The 17,688-nt window shown below is 48.4% G+C and overlaps 3 pseudogenes; all 3 read left to right on the top strand.

Annotated features, from left to right (window-relative positions):
* The first annotated feature begins 4,871 nt into the window (after positions 1-4,871).
* LOC112886324 lies at positions 4,872-6,720 on the top strand (annotated as a pseudogene).
* A 5,476-nt stretch (positions 6,721-12,196) lies between these two features.
* LOC112886696 lies at positions 12,197-13,933 on the top strand (annotated as a pseudogene).
* Positions 13,934-15,023: 1,090 nt separating this feature from the next.
* Positions 15,024-16,839, top strand: LOC112884270 (annotated as a pseudogene).
* The last annotated feature ends 849 nt before the right edge of the window (positions 16,840-17,688 follow it).

The following is a 17,688-nucleotide window of genomic DNA, read 5'->3' as shown; positions in this document are numbered from 1 at the left end:
GGTAGGGGAAGGGAAAGGGGAGGGGGAAGGGGGTGGAGCGGCTGTCGGCAAGATCGCCAGTGGCTAGGGTGGTGGTCGAGGTGGTGGGGTAAGGCTTTTAGGTTACCGGGCTTCCAATGGTCGGCGGCTAGAGGGGAGGGCCGGGGGGGGGGGGGGGGAGCAGTTCGGCCGCCGGCAGAGGTGAGCCGGCTGCCTAGTGGATGGTGACCAATGGCAGGAGCAAGAAGAAGACCGGTGTCAAAGATGAGAGCCGGGTTAGCACCGGCAGCAGCGGAGGCGGGGGAGCGCGGCCAGCCCACCAGCGGTGCAGTCGGGGAGCTTCTAGGACGCTCCCCTTGCAGTCACACAGCTCCCAATGTCATACTATGACGGAACTCAGAAAGAACTCTCAATATGGAAGTTATTTTTTTGAAAAATAGATGATCGAACTTCATAAGATGCGTGGATTTAGAAGTTTGAGGTGACATGTTATGTAAATATTGGTCAGCTTTCTTACTATGTTCTTTTACCCGATCAGAGACAATCTACTTTTTGTCTGTTCCCCCTCATGTTCACTTTATTGGTGTTGTGTTTGGGGTTTGTTCAATTATAGTATTGTATCTTTTTTTTTGTTTGTTGTCCAAACTTCATCACATAATTGGCAGAGGAGGAGGGGAGACCTAAACTAATGTTTAAGAGGAAAACATACAGAACAATGTAAGATACAGGTTAATTTAGTGTAATGGTTTGAGTTCTTTGGTATTTTTTAAATAATGACAGTGGGTAATTTGGTAGTAGATATTAGGGGATAGTTTGGGTTATTTTTTTAATAATAGCATGGATGGATAATTTAGAAGTATGATTTGGGTATATTGAGTTAATATTTTTCATAATGATGTCAGAGGGCAATATAGAAGCATGTATAATGTATTGGACATATTTTGGATTATTTTTCGACAAAACACAATTTAGTTTCTTATTTTTCCACTATATAAATGCACCTGTTTTCAATACTTAGTAAATAAGTTGACCACAAAACGGAAGGGAACCACACACCTTAGTTTATTTGCACTAGTCCAAGTTGATTATATTTATGATTGGAGAACGTTTGTTTTGGATGCCATTTGTTTTTTTTAAAGATGTATTAGTAGTTAGGGGTTTGAGCAACTTCTGGATTATTCATGTTATGCTAGAAAAAATAGCACTGCAGTTAAAAAAAGGATATATAACCCAAAGTTCCTATATATTAACTAAGCTAGTCAACCCAACTTAAAACTCATTTGACATTGGTGGTTGGTCAACCCATAGCGTACAAATTGAAATTAACAAATAATGGTAGTGGTAGTCAAGTTGAGAGGCTTTTGACGAAGCATGTGTCGGTACACGCGGTCTCGGCCAATGAAAACAGAATGGCGGCTCAACCAGACGCCGTCTCCTGATGGGTCTCGCTTCTCTGGCCACTGAGGCCAAAAGCAGCCAGCCAGCAGCCGCGTCCAACGAAACGCAGGCGATTTGCAATGGCAATGGCACCTGAGATGCGAAAGGCCATTTCGTGCTCGCTGATCCTCTTCGCTTATCCAATGAGATTGAGAACTTCAGCTGGAGCACTTTCAGTTAGTTGTGCGGTCCTCCTCGAGGTCTCTCTCTCTGACCGCGATGATTTGAGAGAGGCTTGAGGCTTCGGAGAGTGCTTTCTTCTGTGAAAGGAAGGTTCGTCCGAGGATCACGCTTGCTGAAAAGGAGCTCATTGCAACTAACCTTTCCGGACGGATTCGTAGCTTGGGATCGATCAAAAAGAGATCCTGCTTTCTGGTGTGCAAAGCTGCTAAAATACAAACCGAATCGACGTCGACTTATCAATTTATCATCAACTGAGATACCTACCTTCCGTTCGTGGCCGTCAGACGTGGAGAGCAAATGGAACAGAGCTGGATCATCGAGGTACCGAGGAGTCCTTCAGGATCTGCTCTTTTCTTTTTCGACCGGCGTGGTTTGGATCAACAGATTCTCTGAATAAACGAGAGCCTTGTTCCGCATGATTTTTTAGCAGTGTTCCTCTCCTCATGGTGTCTATAGAGCTCTGCGATCGGCCTGCGGTGCACCGAGCCTAATCGAGGCTGGCAGGCACACATGCAAGCATCATAGAGTTCGATCACGCAGGCGAGCCGAACCGCAAAAGGCCGGAAGCTTTTCGTGTGGCGAGCGGCAATGGTGTCCACTCGGACGAGCGCTTTCCGGCCGCCTTGCTGCGTGTGCCGTTTTGTCCTAACCGTAACATGCCCAACCGCCAGATCCCGTTCCAAAAGCCATCCCTTTGTCACGACGCGCGCCTCGGCGCCTGCAACCGAAAACGACCTATAAATATCGGGCGATCGCCGGCGCACCTGGCCACCACCACGAACAGATCGGCGGTGCAGCAGCGCGCGCTCTGGCTTGGCTTCCACGTACGCACGGGGACAATCTGACAGGTTCCTGAGCGGATCACCTCGAGCGATGGCCGCTCCTGCTCGCGTCGCCGGCATTGCGCTGCTGCTGGTGATCCTGGTCGCCGGCGCCGAGCTCGCCGCCGTGACCGAGGCCCGCGTGATGCGGCGCGACGGCGCTGCCGGCAGCGGTGTGGTCACCGGCGGGGACGGCGAACCGGCTGGAGTAGTCCGGCGGGCGCCCAGGTGGAACAGGGGTAGGGCGCTCGGCGGGGAGAAGAGGAGCGTGCCCGGCGGCCCGGACCCGCAGCACCACTACTAGGTAGCCGTTGGGAAGAGGGAAGAACTGACGCTCGCGACGTGGTGTGGTGGCGAGCGAATCCTGTCGTTCTGTTGGCACCTGGCACGCCCAGGCCGTCTCGTCTCTTCAGCTGCCGGTGACCGTGCCCGTGCGCACGTATTGTGATATGTTAGGCACCTCCTGCTTATCTGTGTGTTTTATTTTTGAACAGTTTTGTGTTCTGAACGAGCTGATGTTTCGGTGTTTTTGGTCAGTTGTGGTCTATTATTACTATTATTTTTTATCAGCCACGTGTACCAGCTACATATGCTCGATCATCTTGTTACCGCCCACAAATGTTGTTTGGATTATATTTTACAGTTTTGAACTTACATGTCATATGTTCGATTATTATGTGTCTCTTCTATGCCCTCAACGATTTATGCTTCGTTCAATAATTTGGAAACGTTTTACTCTTAATAAAATATGTGCTTAGGAACGTTCGTGAATTTTTTTTTGAAAATGTGTGCTGGACACTCTATTTTATATCTGATTTGTTCAAAAGTTATTTTTTTTTTGTAGTGAAGCACTACAGCTAAATAACTGAGTTGCACATAGAATGTGTTTTCTATTAATCTCTACTTATCAATAAAATAAGAAGTGTTTTTGTGGTTTCGTCAGTCATGCAAAAAATCACATAAAATCGGAAGAGAGATGTCATACTCCAAATTAAATGGAGTATAACATGCTCTATAAAATGAATGATATCCATAATAAGTTGTTGGTTACTATTGGCTGCTCAATAATACATATTGGGACACTGTCTACCGATCATTAGCCGACATTTTATATACATGGCATCATGTTCTCCCTACTGATGAGAATATGGGAGCCCGAGAAGGACGGCTTGTCCCCCGCATCGCCCCCAAGGGCTACTCGGGCGGAACCAGAACCGCCGCCCCATAGCCCGCCCCCTCCGCTCCCTGCCTCGCGCCGTCGTCGGAGAGCTCCACCGGAAGCCCATGCAGGCTCGAGGAAGCGGCGGCCGGGCATTTTACCCTCCATTCTTCCTCCTCTGCCATCCTATCTTGCTGATGAGCCATGGTGCTAAGGTGGTTTTCTTGTGGCTCGATCTCCTCCCCACTCGTCCGAATCCGGTGACCCTGCTAGCTAGAATAGCAGATCCGCACGCTGGTGGGTGGATCCGTTCAGACGGCTACCGGATTCGTGCGCTGGCGGGTTGGACTCGTCCGGATCTGCTCGGTGATGATCTGGGCATACAACCCGGGCTCGGTACGCTCATGGAGTTCAGCTTTGACATGGTGCCGGCCGTAACTCTCTGGAGACACGGCTGTGGAGCGACAATGGGCCGCCACCATGGTGTGCAGTCTTCGTTCCCGGTCCTGGGAGAAATCCCAACCCAGCTCTATACTAGCTGGCAACAACAACGCCTTAGCGGCGCCGCTTTCCTCCTTGGAGGCTTTGTCGCGATGCTGCCCCTACTTGCAAGTCCATGTTGACATCGGTGCTACGGGAAACTATTTGAGGAAATTCTTGTCCAGGATTACGCTGGCGTCGATATCAATGACACCTCTTGGTGTCACTTTCTCGCTGGACGCGATGTCGATATCTCCTCACACCCATGCGCTATGCGGAGATTTAGGTGAAAAGATTTAGCAATTAATAGACGGTCCGGACATCAAGTTTCTAAGCAGATGCGAAATGTGGTGGATTGGTGCTGCGTGAAGACATTACAAGGTTGAAGCGGGAACGAACAAGAAGATTGAAGCTTAGTCTTCTAGTCTTTCTTTATTTTATATTTTTTTTATTTGTGAAATCCCTCATTTGAGGTTTAAAGTCTAAGAACTCTTGTAATATTTTTAGCTGTAGTCATTCGCTCATAAATGATCAAGTTGGAAATAATCTAAAAATGTTCGACCTACCACGTAACTTCGGCAGTCGGCACTGCTACAGACAACCAGGCGTCCGATTCACAAATTCCCTCACCAACAAGGCAACCCATTTTGCCAGCCCGACCCGCAATGCTGCACGGATCATGAATCATGATGGCTCTTCAGTCAACAAGAAGGCCGGGAGCATCACATGTGGCCGCGCGCCGCCTCCTCTTGTCCACAATGTTCTGCCATAGCTGTCGCCATATCCTTGGATTAGATCCCGGGTCCAGCCATTGGCGAGTCTTGCCTCTGCATTTGTGGCCATAATTCAATAGCAGCAAGATTCACGTACAAGCGCAGTTCCATGGCTGTGAGTGTACGCTCGAATGGTTCTGCTACTCATCTCATGGCTCTCCCTCAGCTCGACTCGAACCTAGCCCTCTTCCTCCTCTTGGTGGCTTCATGTTTCGTCATCGTCAGACTACGCCTTCATCGGCCGGGCCACAACAATGGTGGCCGAGTACTGCCGCCTTCGCCTCCGGGACTGCCCATCATCGGCAACATGCACCAGCTCGGCCGGGGGCACCACCACCGGAAGCTGCAGGCGCTCGCGCGGCGGCACGGCGATATCTTCCTCCTCCAGCTAGGTGCCGTGCCCACCCTCGTGGTTTCCTCGGCATCCACGGCTGAGGAGGTGCTCAGGAACCATGACCACGTCTTCTGCGGCCGTCCGCAGCAGCACACGTCCCGCGGCATCCTCTATGACTGCAGGGACGTCGCCTTCAGCCCCTACGGCGAGCGGTGGCGCCAGCTCCGCCGCATCGCCGTCGTGCACCTCCTCAGCGTGAAGCGGGTCGACTCCTTGCGTCTGCTCCGGGAGGAGGAGGTCGCGTCATTGATGGCCCGGATTCACGCAGCGAGTTCCCCGGAGGACGTCGGGGGGAAACTCCGAGCGGTCAACCTGAGCGAGCTCATCGTGAACTTATCCTACACTGTCACCTCAAGGGCGGCGTTCGGGAACAAGCTCGGTGGCATGGACCCGGGGACTTTCCGTGCGATGATGAAGGAGGTCACTGATCTGCTCGAAACGATCGCGGTGAGCGACATGTTCCCGCGGCTCTGGTGGCTGGACTGGGCGGTGGGGCTCGACGCAAGGATAAAGAGGACGGCGGGCAAGCTCGACGACGTTCTGGAAAGAGCGCTCCAGGAGCACGAGAAGAGGTCCGAAAGTGAAGATGAGGCTGGTGATCTCCTTGACGACTTGCTTTCGGTGGTTTTCGGTGGTCAAGGAGGGCGGTGAGGGGTTCAACCTGGACAGGATTGATGTCAAGGGGCTCATCTTGGTAAGTCCTCAGGATCAAGGCCTAATTAATTTCTACGAACAATTAAGGTAGCGTTGCTGTGTGTACTGATATACATTTCTTGTTGCAGGACCTTTTTATAGCAGGTATCGATACAACTTCCAAGGCCATAGAGTGGGCAATGGCCTATCTCATCAAGAACCCAAGAGAAATGGCCAAAGTGCAAGCCGAGGTGAGGCAAATTGCAGCGGCACAAGGAGTCCTAGAGGAGCAGCTGTGGAAGATGGGCAGACTGCAGGCGACCCTCAAAGAAGCCATGCGGCTACATCCACCAGTGCCGCTGCTTATCCCACATGAAACGATCCAGGACATCAAATTCCACGGCTACGACATCCCTGCCAAGACTCGGGTCTTCATCAACGCATGGGCGATTGGGAGGGACAAGGAATCTTGGGAGAACGCCGAGGAGTTCATGCCAGAGAGGTTCATGCACAATGCCATCGACTATAATGGCAGAGACTTCCGGTTCATACCATTCAGTGCTGGGAGGAGGGGATGCCCCGGCATTGAATTTGCAACGCGCCTTGCGGAGCTTGCGTTGGCCAATTTGCTCTATCATTTTGATTGGGAGCTGCCGGAGGGTCATGATGTCAAGTCATTTGAGGTCGTTGAGTCTAGTGGCCTGTCTCCTGCTCTTAAGTCTGCCTTGACCCTTGTGGCGAAGCCCCTTCAAGTAGGAACCTGGCAAACTTCCATAGGTACATTGTCACAAAAATGAGGGGAGAGGCCACTTGAGTACTTTTCTAGCTATATACATCGACATGCTTTATAGTTTTTATATATGCATGATCTATTGATCTAGCACGTGGAGCCATCAATTGATTCGCTTTAAAAGTAGATTAGAACACAAATAAAGCGAATAAAGTACGTCCATCTAAGGAAATGATCAGCATGTTACTCCCTCCATCCTAAATTATTAGTCGTTTTAGCTCTTCTAAATATATAGTTTTTCTATGCATCTACATATAGATCTAGAAAAGCTAAAATGACTAATAATTTAGGAAGGATGGAGTAATACTCAAGAAACTAAAAAATGCTACAAATCTCAAGAATCTACTAAGGCATGTTTGGTTTGATCCTAATGTTGTCACACCTAAGCTTAGTCAAGTCACAGTTTGTTTGGTTGACTAGTGCAATTATGTATGTCACGTCTGATTTTGGAAACAAAGCCGAATGCATAGTGTATGTGTGTCAGAAACCGTTCTCATACATATGTTGATATAGAAAGTGTAATATATCAAAGACAATAGTCAAAAGCGTAAACAAAAGGGAATAACAGCATTATTACACTCCGAATATTACAAACGTTCCACCGTTAACCTAAATGAAGTCTTCGGCAACGTCTTCTTCCACAGGCAGTTGACCGGTGAACGCACGCCTAGAACTCTTCGAAGACGTCGTGGTTCTCCACTTCAATATTCTCTTCTGAGCAGAGGTTAGTGATGTAGCACTGGCCTGATCTTCCGATAGGAATGATAAATTCGATTGGTGGACTCACGACATTGGCGATCCGAGTTTCTAATAAGTCACGATTCAAACCCCTGCAACCTACACCGCTGCTCCGTTGGTTATCAGCCAAGCACAACTTGATTGACCTCGCCAAGAAGGCTAATCTCTACAAGCAAATCGAAGAACACAAGTAAGAAAGTATAAACATGCAATCTGAAATTGCAGATGAGTATGAAGCGAAGAAGTACGGCGTTCAAGCTCTGATCACAAAAGGACTCATCGCCACAGTGGTGAAGAACAAGAACGGGGAGCCTGATTTACAGCTAAAGGACTTGACGTTATAGTTACAATAAAAGAAGTCTATTTCTCAACAAAAAACTAAAATTAAACAAAACACAAACCCTAATGTGGCGGTTGCTAATGAATATATGAGGTTTAGGTCATCGATGACACCCCTAGATGCGCCTCTATGAGCTCCAACATGATACACAGGCCAACAGCCTAAAAGACGGCAATGCAGCACCCTGATAGATTTTGGATGTTCACTTATTTCGATGATTCCTGTTGACTCAGATAGAATTTTGATGTGGGACTGGCACTATTTGAAGCTCTATGAAATTATTTTTCCATCCATATAAAGAACGTCCAAAACGGACTTCGTATGCGACCTGAGCGTTGTTTTTAGTGCGTGCTACTCCTGGACTCCGAGGTGGACTCGAACTTGAGTTGTTTTGGGTCTCCACCTTGGCGACTCGAAGTGAATTAGTCTTGGGCCTCCTTATTTACTTGGACACTCTTGATGGACTCCTTTTACATGTGATGCGCCAATCATGATGCGTCAATCATGGTCATATGCATGGGTGTCATGTCCTCATCGGTAAATTAAGGGTGTGAACACTTATGGTTGGTACTCAGCAGGTGGGGAAAAGAATGCAAGGCCAGCAAGAGAGGCTAAAAAGGCTTATAGCGGTTAGCATTTTAATTGGTCTAGTGAGCACATATTTATCAAAGTATAAGTTTATACCAACTCACTTAAGCATAAAGTAAACAACATTATTTCCAAAGCCAAAGAACCACAATTTGATTCATTCTTTAAGTTCAATTAATGTGAGGGTCCAAGCCACTCATAACTGTGAGCACGGTTGATATATCAGTTTTTACTCTACAGAGGTTGTACACTTTCACCATAATTCGTATCTCCCTTGATGCCCGAGATAGCTAGCCTTTTAAACACTTCAAAAGTGAGTGGTAGGGATCCATTATGAAGCCTTTATAAAGACACGCAGAAAAACTCATAGCCCACTAGAGTTTCAGTAGCAGAGTGGACCATAATCCCCCTAATGGTAATACCTTAGCAAAGGCTACTACCCCAAGAGGACCGGACTATACCCCAACACCGACCCGCTCCTTGTCCTTTCGGTAAGGCTATTAGTTAACCACATGCCAAATTGATCGGCTAAGTCAGAGCCATGTGACAATTGTGGTTGTACTATTTTTTTAGATGGTTCTCCATGTTCCATTTAAATAAAGTGTTCTTGCAATTAAACAGAATATAACAACATATAAAGTCATGCTTAATATTCCAAAGATTATAACATAATCATCCTAAGATAAAGCATCTAAGCATTTCTACCCAACATATTAAATTAAAACCCGATAATCAAGTTTTCGGAGGTGAAAGACTAGGTAAGTCCTTAGGTAAATCCTTAGTAGGCATCCCATCAAGTTAATCCAATACAACTAAAAGTAAAGTGAATTATCATCCTAGTTATGGGGACAAAGCAGAATATGTAGGGGAGAAGTACACTTGCCTTCCTCGACAAACTGTTGTGTTTCTTCCTCGAACTGCAACGCTTGTCCTTCCTCGAACGGCGCATTGTCTATGCGATCACACAAGCAAAACATACAACAAATAAGAAACAAAACAACAAACGGTGCAAACAGAGCAAGATAAGGTGATAAAGCTATAGAGGATAATGCAAGGATTGCGTGAGCGCAAGAATCGATGAAAACGGATGAGCAACGCTAAAGATATGGCTAAAACATGATTCTAGGGATTCATTTGTGAAAGATTTGAACTTCTAGGGCTAGATTGAAAGAAACCATGGGCTAGAACCTAATTAAACTTAAAACACAGGGGTTAGACTGAAACAAAGAAGCTAGGGACTGCAGGTTCTAATATAGAAAAGCTCAGGGGCTAAAATAGAAGAAAAATGATCTTTTGTAAGCATTTTTGAAGTAGACAGGACTGCGGGTTGATTTCGCTAAAACTGAGGGACTCCTTTGCAAAAAGGCTAAGAGTTGACCGATTTAGGGGGATTGACTCTGGTCAGCTGGGATCTGATCCGTTGGATCTTGATCCAATGGTGGTAGGGGCTGGACGACTCAGCGTGGCGGCGCTGGGGCGCCGGCGGCGAGGCTTGCGGCAGCGGAGCTCGCCGGACTTGCTCGAAATCGAGCATCCGGGGGTGGTTTTGGCCGCGGTTTGGCCTGGGAGCGAGAGTGGGTGAAGGGGAACTCGATGGTGGGGTCCGGATGGCGAGATGGTGGCCGGAGAGTGACGCACGGCGGCGAGAAGCGGCTCGGGAACTCCGGCGAGCAATTGCCAGCGCGAGAGGTGGAGAGAGGGGAGAGAAGCGATGGGCTACCATGCTCACCTCAAGGCGGAGCTCTTGCGGTGGCTTGTGGCGAGCAGAGAGCAGCGAGGTGGCGGATCGACGGCGGACCGCGAGCTCGGGACAGCGGCGGCAAAAGCGAGAGGGAGAGAGAGGGGCACGAGCGAGAGAGGGAAGTGGCACGGGCACGGCGGGGCTCAACGCCTTTTATAGGCCGAGGGAGGGAGAGGAAAGGGTGGCAGGAGAGGGGGTAGAGCTCGGTGGCCGGCCATGATGGCCATAATGGTGGTGGCTGTTTGCAGCAAAGGGAAGAAAGGAAGACGAGGGGTGCGGCGGCACTTCAAGGCATTGAAGAGGACGGCGGGCGCAGAGAGGAGGGAGATGAGCGGGCGCGAGAGATGGGCGGCCGGCGGCGGTGCGTGCGGGTGGGGAAGGCAAGCGACTGGAGGTGGAAGGAAGCCCCGATAGGTGGGCCCCGCCTATCGGTGAGTCAGAGAGAGAGAGTAGGAGAGAGGAAGTGGAGGGAGGTGGATCAGGCCGGAGTGGGCAGGTTGGGCCGGCTGGGCTGATTGGAACACGCGGGAAAAGAAAGGGAGAAAAGAAGAGAGAGCTTGGGCCTGTTGGGGAGAAGAGAGGGAGAGAAAAATAAAGAAAGGAGCTGGGCCGGGCTGAGCTTAGGTGGGCCGAGTAAAGAGTGGGAGAGGGAGAGAAGGAGAGATGGGCCAGGCCTATTGGAGAGGAGAGATTTTTTTTTTCAAAACTAGGTATTACAATGGATTTCTTTTCAATTAATAAGGTGTCATACGGATAATAAAATTAGTGACATGATGTTAGAGTTATAAAGAGAGAAAAAGGAAGAAGTTTCACCCACTATTTTCAAAACTAGAAATTGCTTCAGCATTGGCGGCGGGACGAGCGGTTTTATTTTATCCGATCGCTCCCAATCCTATGCATCGTAATTAATTGTTATGGGCCATCTATGAAACATAAAAGATACTATGCATTGTATAGAGTTATTTTATTTATCAACTCAAAGGTGCTCTAGATGATGCAACACTCTTAGAAACAACAAATTTAACTTTCTATTGTGATTGGCCTAATGGATTTTGTATTTCCAACCGGAGTAGGTGGCTTACCTTCTCTTATAGCAGTTGTCCGTGTTACTAATAGCTAACGTAATACGTTAGATAATATCTCCAAATAATTGGGTACAAATCATCATGCTTTACAAAATTAACGAGGATACATAAGTTATTGTTGTGGTAGGGTATCTGGGGCTGCATCAATATGCATATTGGGAGACTATCAGTAGATGGCTTTTATCTGTCGTCACGTTCTGCCAATCATATTTTTTCGAAAGGAGCATTAAATTCAAGTAGAGTCACGTCAAGGTGATACAATGATGCTTGAAAAAATTCTAACCTTTATCTAAAAGACACACGGCCTTAAAAAAAGAGAAAATAGGCACCATAATGACTATCAATCCGGATACTACACCATCACTTAGGTGTCTGGATAAAAAATTTCTTATGTGTTTGGGTAAAAAAATTCTTTATTATTAATGCCAATCGTTGAGATACCGCTGCAACTAAATTCTATGCAGCAGGCTTCTGGAGGATAGCCTATGTGCGAAGCCAATACGAAAGTGTGAAGATAATCTGAAAAAAAAGATATTTATCTTTTTCTCAAAAATTATATTTTTCTGCCCATCCACGGAAACTAACATGTAGCTGCTGCTTCAAGTAACACTAGAGGTTTAAAACGGCACTAATTCCCGTCAGCTAAATCCCAAACATACGTGCCAACCACGTGACTTAGCTTCGCAGTGTTGGAGATCATCAGGCATCTGATCACGAACGAGGAAATCGCTCACCAACAATGCAACCACCCAATCCAGATGACCCAAATAAACTATCTTCCAGCGCCTTGTGGGCCGAACATTATTTTGCCAACCCGACCTGCGCCGTGCCATACACGAATCGTGACTGCTAATAGGTGAACAAGAAGGCCAGGAGCATGTGGCCGCGTCTCCTCCTCTATCTTGTTGGCAATGGCTGCACCCATGGTGCCTCTGTGGCTCACCGTCCCTCGCTGTCGCCATCATTGGATTATATCCTGATTCGGACATTGTCATTTTTGGACCCTGAGCTCCTATACATTCAAGCCATGAACCGGTAGTAGCGTGGCACTGTTAGAAGCGCCATTCCCTAGTTGCGGCTGCACGCTCGAAAAGTTCTGCTACTCATGGCTCCGCCTCAGCTCGATTCCAACCTAGCCCTCTTCCTCCTCTTCGTGGCTTCATGTTTCGTCATTGTCAGACGCCTTCGGCCTTGCCGCAACAATGGTGGCCGAGTATTGCCGCCTTCGCCTCCGGGGCTGCCCATCATTGGCAACCTGCACCAGCTCGGCCGGGGGCACCACCACCGGAAGCTGCAGGCGCTCGCGCAGCGGCACGGCATATCTTTCTCCTCTGGCTAGGCTCTGTGCCTGCTCTGGTGGTTTCCTCGGCCTCCATGGCCGAGGAGGTGCTCAAGAACCAGGACCACGTCTTCTGCGGCCGTCCGCAGCCGCACACGGCCCGCGGCCTCCTCTATGACTGCCGGGATGTCGGCTTCAGCCCCTACGGCTAGCGGTGGCGCCAGCTTCGCCGCATCGCCGTCGTGCACCTCCTCAGCGTGAAGCGGGTCGACTCCTTCCGTGCGCTCCGGGAGGAGGAGGTCGCATCGTTGGTGGCTCGGATCCGCGCCACGGGGGCTTCGGATGATGAGAGGGGCAGACTCCGAGCGGTGAACATGAGCGAGCTCATCGTAAGCTTAACCTATACTGTCATCTCGAAGGCGGCGTTTGGGAACAAGCTCGGTGGCATGGATCCCGGGAGTTGCCGTGCAATGATGAAGGAGGTCGCCGATCTGCTCGAAACGGTCGCGGTGAGCGACATGTTCCCGCGACTCCGGTGGCGGGACTGGGCGACGGGGCTCGACGCAAAGATAGGGAGAACGGCACGCAAGCTTGACAACGTTCTCGCGAGAGCACTCCAGGAGCACGAGAAGAAGCCTGAAGATGAGGATGAGGCTGCTGACCTTCTTAACGATTTGCTTTTGGTGATCAAGGAGGGTGGCGAGGGGCTTAACCTGGATAGGATTGATGTCAAGGGGCTCATCTTGGTAAGTTCTCAGGATCATGGATCAAGGTCTAATCTGTACGAACACGCTAGAGTTGCTGTGTGTACTGATATAAGCTAAGTGTCTTGTTGCAGGACCTTTTTATAGGAGGAATCGATACAACTTCCAAGGCGATAGAGTGGGCAATGGCGTATCTAATCAAGAACCCAAGAGAAATGGCCAACGTGCAAGAAGAAGTGAGGCAAGTTGCAGGGCCACAAGGAGTCCTAGAGGAGCATCTTGGGAGGATGAGCAGACCGCAGGCAGCCCTGAAAGAAGCCATGCGGTAACATCCACCGGTGCCGCTGCTTATCCCCCGTGAAACAATTCAGGACACCAAACTCCACGGCTACAACATCCCTGCCAAGACTCGGGTAATCATCAACGCATGGGCAATTGGGAGGGACAAGGAATCTTGGGAGAACGCTGAGGAGTTCCTGCCAGAGAGGTTCATGCACAATGCCATCGACTACAATAGCAAAGACTTCCGGTTCATACCATTTAGCACTGGGAGGAGGGGATGCCCCGGCATCGCATTCGCAACGCGCCTCGCGGAGCTTGCGCTGGCCAATTTGCTATATCATTTTGATTGGGAGCTGCCGGAGGGCCAGGATGTCGAGTCATTTGAGGTGATGGAGTCTAGTGGCCTGTCTCCTTCTCTTAAGTCTGCCTTGACCCTTGTGGCGAAACCCCTGCAAGCAACCTTGCAAACTTCCATATGTGCTTTGTCAGAAAAATGGGGAGATGCTACTTGAGTTCTTGTCTAGCTATATATAGACCGACATACTCTACATATATGTATGATCTATTGATCTACAATGTGGCAGTATCAATCTATCCATGTTAAAGTTAGAATGGAACACCAACAAATCAAGTAAAGTACAACCATCGAAGGAAATGATCATATGCCAGATAAAAAAAAAAACTGACATGCATAATGTCAAGAAACTAATAAAAGCGACAAATAGCAGACTGAATATGCTACCTTTTCTTTTTGAGCTGGACTGGACATGGTACCAGATTAAGTGTGTCTACATATCCCCTTCTCAGGTGGCTTGAAGCCTTGAAGCACTAAAATAAAGCAATTAACTGAACTCTTAGTTTACAAACTGAACCCGATCAAAATCATAATCATGATGAGGTATCCCAATACACTTAACATCACAGAACTGTTCCCACTATGGATTCTCCACCAACTTTGAAAGAAAATTAAGAATATGTAAGCTTCAATTGTGAGTAGAAAATACAAGCACAAAGAACTTTTCAGTTCATATCTCTGGTTTTAAATTTTAACGTACACACAGATAGCTTAAAATGAATGAGGTTAAGGTAAAGCAGTGCTGCATAGCTTTTTCTTAGATAAGGGGAAACCGGCCTCAATTACCACACTGTGATAACTCGCAGCCAGCATAGCTTTGATTTTTGATTTAGTTTCGCCTGAAAGATTTCTGTGTTCGCAGATTAGGATACCTTTGAAAAATGATTCACACAAAAAGCAAAAAAAAAAAAGAACTGACTTATTAAGCACACTCTGACTTCGGCACCTCTAGAAGGTTCCCTCGTCGGAAAGGCTTCAACTGAACCCAGATGGCCAAATAAATATCTTGCCGCGCCACACATGAGTCAATCATTTTGCTAGCACAACCTCATCCTCTTGTTGAAACCGCAGAACATCGTATCTCCATCATTGGATTGGACGCCCGATAGGACATCGTCATGCATGCATTATTCTGAGGACTGACTCGCCATTTGTGGAACCCTGAACTTGTACATATTGTGGCCATGAATCGATAGCAGCATGGTGTTTCTCCACAGGCACAATAAATATCGCAATGTGCCTGATTGCAAGTGGACCAGAGTATCATGAACTCATGATGTACAGTCCACATGCGACTTAGCAGTTTGGTGCAATAAGTAAGAGAGGTTCCTGGTTGCGAGTGTGTGTGCCACAGTGTCACTCGCTCGCAAAGCTCTCTGGTAGCTAGTCATGTCTTCCATTCAGCTCGACTCTAACCTGGTCCTCTACCTCCTCTTCGTGCTTTCATGCTTTGCGGTCGTTAGAAGCCTCTGGTCAGGCCGCAAAGATGGCGGCGGCCCAGTATTGCCACCTTCGCATCCGGCACCTGCCCGTCATCGGCAACATGCACCAGCTCGGCCGGGGATTCCTCCACCGGAAGCTGCAGGAGCTCGCGCGGCACCATGGCTCCCTGTTTCTCCTCCGGCTAGGCACCGTGCCAACCCTCGAGGTGAGTTCGGCAGCTATGGCCGGGGAGGTGCTCAAGCACCAGGACCACGTGTTCTGCGGCCGGCCGCAGCAGTACACCGCCCGCGGCCCCATGTACGGCTGCAGGGACGTCGGCTTTAGCCCCTACGGTGAGCGGTGGCGCCAGCTCCGCCGCATCGCCGTCGTGCACCTCCTCAGCGTGAAGCGGGTCGACTCCTTCCGTGTGCTCCGGGAGGAGGAGGCCGCGTCGTTGGTGGCTCGGATCCGCACGGCGAGCGCCCCGGAGAACGCCGGGGCCAAGCGCCGAGCAGTCAATGTAAGCGACCTCATAGTCAGCTTAACATACACTGTCGTCTCAAGGGCAGCGTTTGGGAACAAGCTCGGCGGCATGGAGCCTCAGGTTTTCCGTGAGACGACGAAGGAGGTCTTTGGTCTGCTCGGGACGATCGCGGTGGAGCGACATGTTCCCACGACTCTGGTGGGTGGACTGGTTGATGGGGCTCGACGCAAGGACAAAGAGAACGGCAAGCAAGCTTGATGATGTTCTCGAGAAGGCGCTCCAGGAGCACGAGAATAGCTCTGAGAACAACGATGGCGAGGCTGGTGACCTCCTTGATGATTGCTTTCTGTGGTCAAGGAGGACGGTGAGGGGCTTAAGCTGGACAGGATTGATATCAAGGGACTCATCTTCGTAAGTGTTGGGTATTAAGGGCTAATTTGTCCCAACAGACTAGCGACGTTGTTTATACTGATTTTTTATATAAATTTGTGCAGGACTTGTTTGTAGCAGGAATCGATACAACTTCCAAGGCCATAGAGTGGGCAGTGGCCGAGCTAATCAAGAACCCAAGAGAAATGGCCAAGGTGCAAGAGGAGGTCAGGCAAGTTGCAGGGACACAAGGAGTTCTAGAGGAGCAACTTGGGAGGATGAGCAGACTGCAGGCAGCCCTGAAAGAAGCCATGCGGCTACATCCACCGGTGCCACTGCTTATCCCCCGTGAAACGATCCAGGACACCAAACTCCAGAGCTACGACATCTCAGCAAAGACTAGGGTCATCATCAATGCATGGGCGATCGGGAGGGACAGTGAGTCATGGGAGAACGCTGAGGAGTTCCTGCCAGACAGGTTCATGCACAACACCATCGACTACAATGCCAAAGACTTTCGGTTCATACCATTCAGCGCTGGAAGGAGGGGATGCCCTGGCATTGCATTCGCGACACGCCTCGCCGAGCTTGCACTGGCCAATTTGATGTACCATTTCGACTGGGAGTTGCCAGAGGGCCAGGATGTCGAGTCATTTGAGGTTGTGGAGTCTAGTGGCTTGTCACCTGCTCTTAAGTTTGGCCTGATCCTTGTCGCGAAACCTCCGCAAGCATGAAGCTTTCAGACTGCAGGCAGCAGTAGGTACTTTTGTAAGAAAAAAAATAAGGAGAGGCCACCTGTGTAATCTAGCTATGTATACTTACTAGCAATTATGCATGTGCGTTGCTACGGGAAGCCATATAAATATATTGATTAGTATATAAATATATATATTATACACCATATGTATTTTATAATAACATAGTACGTGTCAGTTGAGAACTTCAGTAGTCTTTTTCTATTTTACTCGCTAAATACTAATTCTAAACGATTTCGGACCCCTTAACTCAATATACGATCATCCGGATTCCGATTAGTACTCTGGTTGACGGATCAATAAATCATTGCTTTCTTTAGTAATAGTAGAGATTTACTCTTTCTATATGTACGATATATTGATCTAGAAGGTTGAACGAGGAATTTATCTACATTAAAACTAATTAGAACACCAACGAGTGTGTTCTGAACAAAGTACAGTCATTGAACAATATGTAAAGCATATGACTGATAATATACTCAGAATGTCTAAATGCGAAAACATGGTACCTGATTAAGTAAACTGGTGTGCATCCCCTTCTCAGGTGATTTGAAACACTAAGAATCTCAAGCAATTAAATGAACTCTCTGTAGTAAACTGAGGCCGATCAAAATCGTCTTATATCCATGGTGAGGTATTCCACCACAACTACCATCCCAGAACTGTTCCCACTAACTATGGACCGTGTATTATTTATCAACCATGAGAAAAGTCACGAACCTAAGCTTCAATAGTGATTAGAAATCTCAAACACCACGAAATTTTCAGTTGGCATTTGTGATTTTAAATTTTAATGTGAACACAGAGAAGTCCAAATGACTAAGCAAGGCAATGCTACATAGCTTTGATATATTTTTCGCCCAAAAGATTTCCATGGTCACGGATAAGGTAATCTTT

Source organism: Panicum hallii, chromosome 3 (assembly GCF_002211085.1).
Source record: "Panicum hallii strain FIL2 chromosome 3, PHallii_v3.1, whole genome shotgun sequence".
Lineage (NCBI taxonomy): Eukaryota > Viridiplantae > Streptophyta > Magnoliopsida > Poales > Poaceae > Panicum > Panicum hallii.
The sequence above is the reverse complement of the archived record's forward strand: the minus strand, read 5'-3'. Positions and strand labels throughout refer to the sequence as shown.